General features: G+C 36.9%; 1 pseudogene; it reads right to left on the reverse strand.

Annotated features, from left to right (window-relative positions):
- Nucleotides 1-486: 486 nt before the first annotated feature.
- LOC132639271 (katanin p60 ATPase-containing subunit A1-like) lies at nucleotides 487-9711 on the reverse strand (annotated as a pseudogene).

Raw genomic sequence — 9711 nt, forward strand, 5'->3', positions numbered from 1 at the left:
TTCATTTTTTATATAACTTCAATTTAATAATTCAGAAAAAAGGTGAAAAAGGCGGGTAAATCTAGTTCAAAAATTGCTCATTTTCGTAAACTAACTTAACGTGATAACATACAATTGTATACATTATCCGTAAACCTAAACATATACTCCCTCCGTCCCAATTTATGTGATATAGTTTGTCTAGACACAAAGTTTAAGAAAAAAAAAGAAGTCTTTTGAAACTTGTGGTCCAAAACAAGCAATAAATATTTGTGTGGCTGTAATTTATTTCATTAAGGGTAAAAGGGGAAGTTTTAAGTTAAATTATTTCTAGATATAGAAATGTGTTATTCATTATGGAACAGAGGTAGTACTAAGTAAAAGATGTTCCCAAGATTTTCTTTTATACTCCATATAACAGTAGCAGTGTCATCGATATTACAAGCTGAAAATCATCTAACAAAAATAGTTCCTAAAATATCTGGCCACAGCGCAAAAATTGGAGGACTCTATATCATAGTTTGTCCACAAAGGTCAATTAGAAGGAACAAAAAAAGAAGCACTTCTAAACTTGCATTTACTTGATCTTCTATGTTGATCCAAACTCTGAATACCATTTCTCATGTCGTTCAGTGTCCCCTGCAGAAACTGTGGGCTGTATTTTATCTAAAGCTTCTAGGAAGTCATCCATCATAACTGGAATTTTCAGAATCTCGTCCTTGGATATGTTCTTAATCTCATCTGTGCTTTTCCCTGCTATCTTTCGTCTCATCCCATTTAAAGAAGCATCTCTGCAGATGTTTGTTAGATCGTCTCCACTGTAACCTTCTGTTTTTTGTGCCACTTGCTCAATATCCAGCCCAGGAGATAACTGGCATTCATTTTAGAATTAACAAAATTTTCGAGGAGCAATAATCATAACCGGACACAAATCTAGGGCAGTTCAATCGAACACATTTCTTTTGCAGAAAAATATCAAAATTTATACATATAATCAGATCACACTCAGTTTGAATCCACTAACTGGATTTTCCTTAAACAAATGAGTAGCAGTTCTCCATCACATCTCAAGAGCAGAGAAAATAACTGAGTTTGCTTTCAACCGCAATGTAACAAAAGCTTATGTATAAAATTCAGACATCACCCTTCCTTGTCATTTTAGTAACTTAAAAGCTCTATTGAGATGTAACCAAAAGGTCTGTTTATTCTTTTTTTTATTATTTTTTATTTTTAAGAAGGGTTACAACAGAAGGTCTTTTCTTTTCTATATCCTAATACTGTTATATGAATAATCACCGGAAGCAATAACATAGTATAGCTTACTTAACTAGCTAGTTCAGTTATGTATATGTAAATTTTCTTTGTAAGTCAGAAAATTTTCAGTCTTATTCTTTTGAGCAGAGATATATGATGATAATATAGCAGAAGAACAACTTATAACCAGACAAAACCAGCCAAAACAATGATAGCTTACCGCGATTGATCTGAAGTTTATATTTACAAGCTCCTTGCGGCTCTTAAAATCAGGAAGTGGGATGTAAATCCGCTTTTCTAGCCACCTCCTACAGTAGCACATGAGTGAATCACCAATTAAACAAGATCAAGAGATGATCAAACCAAACACAAACCAGAATAACATATTGACTAGGAACATAAGGAGTAAAGTTAACCTTAGTGCCTCGTCAAGATTCCCGGGGAATTTGTTGCTGCCAAAAGTGTCACCGGTTTACCTGTTGTATTATTAGAGTTGTTTAATCCATCGATCTGAACTAGAAGTTCAGACTTCACCCTTCAGGATGTTTCATGCTTATTAGCAGACCTGAGAAACAGCTTCAATGTATTATAATTAAAACTAAAGAATTATAAGCTTAACACACCAAAGAACCTTTTTTTTTTTTTTGAAAATGGTAACTACACCAAAGAACCTTTTATGCACAAATTAATGTTGATTGTTCAGCACAAACATAAATGTTATTGGGGGATGTATGCAAACAAGGAAAGAGGAGCAGGACAAAATATTTAGAGGTTTATGCACTGATGTTATACAAAAATCAGACTACTTATAATATAAATTACAACATCTTTATGATAAAACATTAATTGGTGACCTGATAAGATAATAACTACTATACGCTATAGATATGATCTAGCAAATAACAATTTAAACTCACTGCAAAATAGTAATTGCATTGCTCAGATGCATTAATTGGTAGCTTGATAAAAATCTCTATGGTCGGAAAACGCATACATGCCAGTATGTATCAATTCAGAGCAGACTTAGCTGCTCAAGTGAAACTGCAGTATGATTCAGTTTTGATAAAACATACACCATTATTTTCCTTCCTACTGGGTATTGTTTTAAGTTTTAAACTTCTCTGCTCTCTGCAGCTCCTTTGCAAGGCTTGGATAATTAGTAGAGGCACTTCACTTATTTATTTGGGAAAAAGCAAGAACAAGCTGGTCATCTCTCTCGTTACTAGGATTTGTAAACCCGTAACATATATCTACATACACCTAGAAGTCAAATATATCGAATATGCTAGGAAAATAAACCTTACAAGACAATTAATGAGAAAAATACTCAGCTGTCAGATGTATATTTAGAAAGAAGACACTATATAATTACCCTCTGGCACTGCAAAGAGAATCAATCTCATCAATGAAAATTGTAGTTGGAGCAGGAGCACGGGCAAGGTCAAATAAGCAACGTGTCAATCGTTCACTCTCCCCGTACCATTTTCCACACAAGGAACTACAAGAAACACTCTTAAATGTTGTCCCACACTCTGTAGCAACAGCTTTGGCCAAGAGTGTTTTCCCTGTGCCAGGAGGACCAAACATAAGAACTCCTCTCCAAGGTCTCCTGATTCCCTGCAAGTAACATTCATATACAAGTTTCATATTAAGTCTATTTGTTATTGTGCCATGTAGTTACAACATGTTCATAGCTGCAAGTCAGAACTTGTATATTAGCAAGAAATTGCAACTTCCATTGGTTCAGATTCTATCCTCGTTACGTGACTGACAAATATCTGAGATAATTCAGTTTCAACAGCAAAAACTATTACCAGTTTCTTTTCTTAATTATCTGTGAGGACCATATCCTCCGACCTCTGATGAACTGTTTGTTAACAAGGCAAAATAAAAGGAAATATGAAGTGTGTTTGGCATTGCCGGAAGTCATTTCCCTCCAAGGAAAACATTTTTTTCAGGAAATCAGATGAAATGTTTCAACTTCTTTCGGTTTTTGGTTGGTCAATATTAAAGAATAATAATAATAAAACTAGCAAATTCGGAAATATTTTGACGAACATTTTTAGAAGTAAGATTAAATAATAATGTCTAAATGTGTTAGCTGGAGCGATTGATATGAAGTTGAAAGTTAAGATAGTCATAAATTAAAGAAAATGATGAAAAATATTTTCCTGAAATATTACTTCCGTTGTACCAAACATACACACATCGTTTATTAGTATGCTAATATTCAGAATCAACTATCTCACAGTACCTTGAAATACTCAGGCATCAACAGTGGGAGTACCACTACTTCCTGTAAAATCCTCTTTGCTTCACTTAGTCCAGCAACATCATTCCATTTCACCTCTGGATTTGTATCCAATATTTCCTTTTCAAGCTTAGCAGCCAATTCAGGATGAGGTCCATTGTACTTTCCTTTTGACTTAGCGACTTCTACAGCATTCTGATAGTTGTAAGGAAGGGAAGTAAGAATATTATAAACAACTTAAGGTCTCAGCTTAGAACAACTGTAACAATACATAGAAAATTTGATAGTTTAATTACATCCTACAATAGGTTATAATACACTGATAGTTTACAGGAATTTACACAATCATTGTATTCATTGTTATGTAACAATGAAAAAGTCTTATTTTTAACAGCAAACAATTCAGTCTATCCGAATGTCATATCCGTTAATAAAGTACAATATAATACAGTACAAAACGACACATTATGTGTAACAACCATCCAAACAGACTGTAAAGATTATTTAAAATTGGAGCTCTGTAAATTACTTGCCAAAACTTCAAGAGTTAATGGTCAAAAACACACCTGAACTATCACTTTTTCGCGAGTTTCACACCCCAATTATCATCCGTTCCCTTTTCCTACCTGTACTATCACCACCTAAATATACACCTCGAAGCTGACTAGGCCAGCTATGCGTTGTTCACTTTTCCTGCCTGAACTATCACCATTTATGTATTAAAACACAACTCGAAGCTGACTAGACCAACTATCGATTGTTCCCTTTTCATCAAATAGGTGTTTTTTAATACATAGATGGTGATAGTTCAGGGAAGAAAAGGGAACAACTAATAGTTGGATGTGAAATCGCAAAAAAGTGATAGTTTAGGTGTGTTTTTGACCACTAACTGTTATTAAAACCCTAGGCTAGAGCCTCAAATCCAAATTAAACTGATCTACATACTAATAACTTTGCCTTAAAATCATGTGACATGAAAGGCAAAAAAAAAAAAATACTCCCTCTGTCCCAATTTATGTGATACTTTTTGCTTTTTGATAGTCAATTTGACTAAACTTTGAAGCTAAATTAGATTAGATTAACTCAATATATTAAAATTAAGATTTATATATTTGAAAACTACACATAATACATAAATAGGCCCTTAAACTTGGCCTCAGTGACAAGTATGCCCTCCAACTTTGGGTCTGCACAAGTAGACACCTCAATTTGTCTCCACTTTGTCAATTGAACACTTCAACTTACAAAATGATTATCTAGACACCTCCAAAATTTATGTGGCATGTCAACATTTGTGTGGGAAAGGGTGGTGGAGATGAGGGTGAGGAGAGGTGTGTCTATTTCAGAGAACCAGTTCGGATTCATGCCGGGACGCTCAACTACAGAAGCCATCCATCTTGTGAGAAGGTTAGTGGAGCAGTATAGGGAGAGGAAGAAGGACTTACACATGGTATTCATCGACCTAGAAAAGGCTTATGACAAAGTTCCAAGACAGATCCTATGGAAATGCTTGGAGGCTAAAAGTGTACCTGTGGCGTACATTAGGGTGATCAAGGACATGTATGAGGGAGCCAAAACCAGGGTAAGGACAGTAGGAGGAGACTCAGAGCACTTTCCAGTTGTGATGGGGTTGCATCAAGGATCAGCTCTTAGTCCGTTTTTATTTGCCTTGGTGATGGATGAATTGACACGGCAAATTCAAGGTGAGGTGCCATGGTGTATGTTGTTCGCGGACGACATAGTCCTGATTGACGAGACTCGTAGCGGAGTTAACGCTAAGCTGGAGAGTTGGAGACATACTCTGGAGTCTAAAGGGTTTAAGCTGAGTAGGACCAAGACAGAGTACTTGGAGTGTAAGTTCAGTGAAGCACCTCAGGAGGCTGGCTTGGAAGTGAGACTTGGTACCCAGGCCATCCAGAAGAAAAGTAGTTTCAAGTACCTTGGGTCTATTCTACAAAGCTGCGGGGAGATTGACGATGATGTCACACATCGTATTGGGGCAGGGTGGATGAAATGGAGGCTTGCTTCCGGAGTGCTATGTGACAAGAAGGTGCCACCAAAACTTAAGGGCAAGTTCTACAAAGTGGTGGTTAGACCGACTATGTTGTATGGGGCGGAGTGTTGGCCGGTTAAGAACTTTCACGTTCAAAAGATGAAAGTTGCCGAGATGAGAATGTTAAGATGGATGTGTGGCCACACCAGGAGTGACAGGATTAGGAATGAGCATATTCGGGATAAGGTGGGGGTGACCTCTGTTACATCCCGTATTTTTGGGCTAGAAAATTGAATCGTTCAATATGAGAAAGTTACCTGAGCCCGGAGAATTCGATCATATTCAAAAAAAAAAAGTCGAGAGCTCGGTGTATAAAGAGTTAGAGGTCCCGAATAATTTAAGTCTTAACAAGTGTGACGACGGTGATTGAAAATAATATTTGGTGTATAAAGAGGTTATGGACTAGGGTTCTACCATATGATTATGATAATGAGTATGAAGTGTGTTAAAAGTGGCTCATGTTCAAGTGAATTACGATCAAGAAATTAATTATGTGAATAAGTGGTTAAATATTAGAACAAAGTGGGAGGCTACAGAATTAATTATGGTATTAAGTAGGATTGCATGGATAAGTGTCCATGGTGGGCTGCCACATGGCAGTGCATTATCCAAGAGTGGCATTAAATTGGTCTTAAAAGTTGGATGAGTCAATGGTAACTTTTTTTACTTAAGGACACGTGAGACAAAAGCCACCTAAAATTCTTAAATTATACATTCTTTGCTTTGGATTAAGGAAAAGGAAAGATGTTGCATTATTGACATACTCATAGGAATATAGAGTTGGAACGTGTATTTTTATTTCTATAGGAGCAACATGAATTGTAATTTCAAGGATGTGAAGTGCAATTATATCAAGAACAATATATGAGTTTCACGCACCACATCGATCTCGTTGGTTTGTTTTATCGCGATGTTGACTTCGGACTTTCTTCGAAGTGAAGTAAGGTTGAAGAAGAGTATTTCTAGAAATATAAGATAAGAATTATTCTCTACTAAACATATTAAAAATTCATCCCTGTTTTAGCAAAAAAAAAAAAAAAAAGAAATTGAGACGGGAACTACGAAATTAATTACGGGGGCAACTAGTGAAACGTTGAATTTGAGAGGACATAATTCGGCCACCTATGCAAATAAAGTGATTAGGTGTTAACTTTATAAAACACATATAACAAAAGGTTGCCAGCAAATCATACCAATATACACGTCCTTGTTTGTAAAGCTAGCAAAGAAGAATGTTAATCTTTTGAGAGAAACAAAACACCAAGAACGTGCAATAACTATTCAATATACAAAAAGGGTATGGAAACCATTTTCTCCTATGAACCAACAGCCATGAAAGCAAGCACACGGACACGGCTATCCCAATCCATCTTTGAATTTTATAGCAAAAATTAAAATCTCAAGGGTGTTCTTCGTGCAAGGAGGCGACAATACAAGAATATTGAATTGAGGAAGGAGAAATTGTGAAATTAGAACAAATAAGTGTAGAAATTCCTCCGAGTAAGTTAAGGTAAGATTTTCTCATTTTGTGGCATAATTTTATTAATGATGTTGTGATGGAAGGATTAAAATTGGATTGGACGAAATTGAAATTAAGAAAATACATGAAATCGTCGTTATATGAAATTGTGGGTTGAAATGGATTTTGAAAAGTTGTTGGGTTGTTAGAATTGTTATGGGTTGAATTGTGAGAATTTTATATGTATATCTCCGTTGTTGGTATTGTTGTTGGTTTGGCCGGGTTGAATTCCCGGATTGTTGTTGATTAAAAATTAGCCGAGCTAGAATCTCGGGGATGGTGTATTTACAGGGGAGATGCTGCCGAAATTTCGGCAGATTATAAATGAATTCATTTGAAGGATTAAGACAAGTGTATGATGCTGAGTCTAATGATTATGTCAACCTTCTTGAATATAGACAAACAAGTTGGACGAATAGGCGTAGCTAGTAAGGCGCGACACAGGTATGTTAAGGCTCGTCCCTTTCTTTCAAAGACACGATTCCTAACGTTATGAATTTATAGATGTTCCATATTTTCCTTGTCTTTAAAGGTTTGAAGTCTATGGTCCCAAGGCAATGATTATTTTTTCGATAACCCGTCAATGTTTTCCAAAATGTCTACGATAGATACGTTGACGATATGTTCCTACCATGAATATGACAGTATGAGGTTTATGATTTTATTATATGTTTTCTCTTAACGCTACTCTTTATTGATAGCCTCGCCTTATAATTTTAGTTCCTTCAAGGTGAGACATGGCGATTATGATTATTCCATAATATAATCGGAGGTTACCGACCTTACGTCACCCCGATAGACTTATAGCATTTCTTGGGCTCTCCTGCATGCTGCTCACATGATATATGTATATGGTATATGTATATGTATATGGGAAAAAGGGGCAGAGCGCTATAGACGCTGATATATGAACATGATACATGTATATATATATGGGGTAAGGGGAAAGGTAAGGCGCTATAGACGCACAACCACCTGATCAGTTGGAGTATGATACATGATATCGTCCCGGACGCGGGATATATGGGCGAGCCGACGTATTTCGGCGCTATGGCATGATATGATATGATATGATATGACATGATATGATATGATATGATATGATATGATATGATATGATATGATATGATATGATATGACCAGATAAGTATGCATGGCATCCGCCTAAGCGGCACTCATATGTACAGGTTACTCTTTTATCTTATGACATGTTCTATGTTCCATACAGTTATTATTCATGCCTTACATACTCAGTACAATGCTCGTACTGACCCCCTCTTTCTTCGGGGGCTGCGTTTCATGCCGCGCAGGTGTACCCAGAGGAGTTGAAGCTAATATAGAAGATATTCCAGCAGATTTGGAAAGCTCCACTTGTTCCTGGAGTGCTACCGAGTCAGAGTACATATGCTACGATGTCTGATAAATGTTAGAGACTTTGCAGACAGAGTCGTGGGTATAGGATGTCGGTATTGTGAACGGCTCTACTAGCCTATGTGTCATTTTATGTTATGTTATAGAGTCCATATGATAACAGATTATATTTGATTTGAGTACGATGAAAAAAAATAAAAAAATTGAAAGCTTTACTATGTTTTCCACTCCTTATTGATGTAAGAGTCCAAAGAGGTTAAGTATGTAATAAGAGTCAGCGGGTTCGCTCGGCTCCGAATACGGGGTCGGGTGCTTATCACACCCCAGTAAGATCGGGGTGTGACAGCCTCGGTGGAAGATAAGATGCGAGAAGCGAGATTGAGATGGTTTGGGCATGTGAAGAGGAGAGACACAGATGCCCCAGTGCGGAGGTGTGAGAGGTTGTCCATGGATGGTTTCAGACGAGGTAGGGGTAGACCGAAGAAGTATTGGGGAGAGGTAATTAGACACGACATGGCGCAACTACAGCTTACCGAGGACATGACCTTAGATAGGAGGGTTTGGAGGACCCAAATTAGGGTAGAAGGCTAGTAGATAGTCTCGTTTTCCGTTCTTATTAGTAGTCGCATTATCGCAATATAATTTCTTCCGCTCAGATTTCTGCTATTATCTGTTATTTCCTGTGCTTTGATTATCCTGTGTTATCTGTGTCGCTTGCATTATTTCATTTCATATCGCTTTGATTCTCTTAACCTTATCTGACTTCTTTTTATGCTTTTATTGAGCCGAGGGTCTTTCGGAAACAGCCGTCCTACCTTGGTAGGAGTAAGGTCTGCGTACACTCTACCCTCCCCAGACCCCACAATGTGGGATTTCACTGGGTTGTTGTTGTTGTCAACATTTGTGTTTGTTGGAGCATTAATGGGCTGGCTTTCCACTGAACCAATATTAGTTTTATCTAAGCCAAGAGTATTGAAGTCCGTCCATGTAAATGCGAGTAAAGCCAGTATAGCTTACGCCTTTAGAACCAACTAAGAAAGAGCTGGAAGTAGCAAAGTATAGTGAGAGGGAAGGTGGAACTAATTGCCATTCTTTATTTAATGATGGTTGAACAGCCATGATCCATGCTAACACTTCCGTCATGCTTAGATGTTTATCTTTGTAAATGTCAAACTTGTCGAAGATTTTCTTCATCTTCTCCTCTTTGCTGTTGCATGAGCTGCACGTACCTACCACCTTTTTCTTCAATACAATTGTAACATAAACAAATTTGTTAACATGCAT

The sequence above is a fragment of the Lycium barbarum genome, chromosome 5 (assembly GCF_019175385.1).
Source record: "Lycium barbarum isolate Lr01 chromosome 5, ASM1917538v2, whole genome shotgun sequence".
NCBI lineage: Eukaryota > Viridiplantae > Streptophyta > Magnoliopsida > Solanales > Solanaceae > Lycium > Lycium barbarum.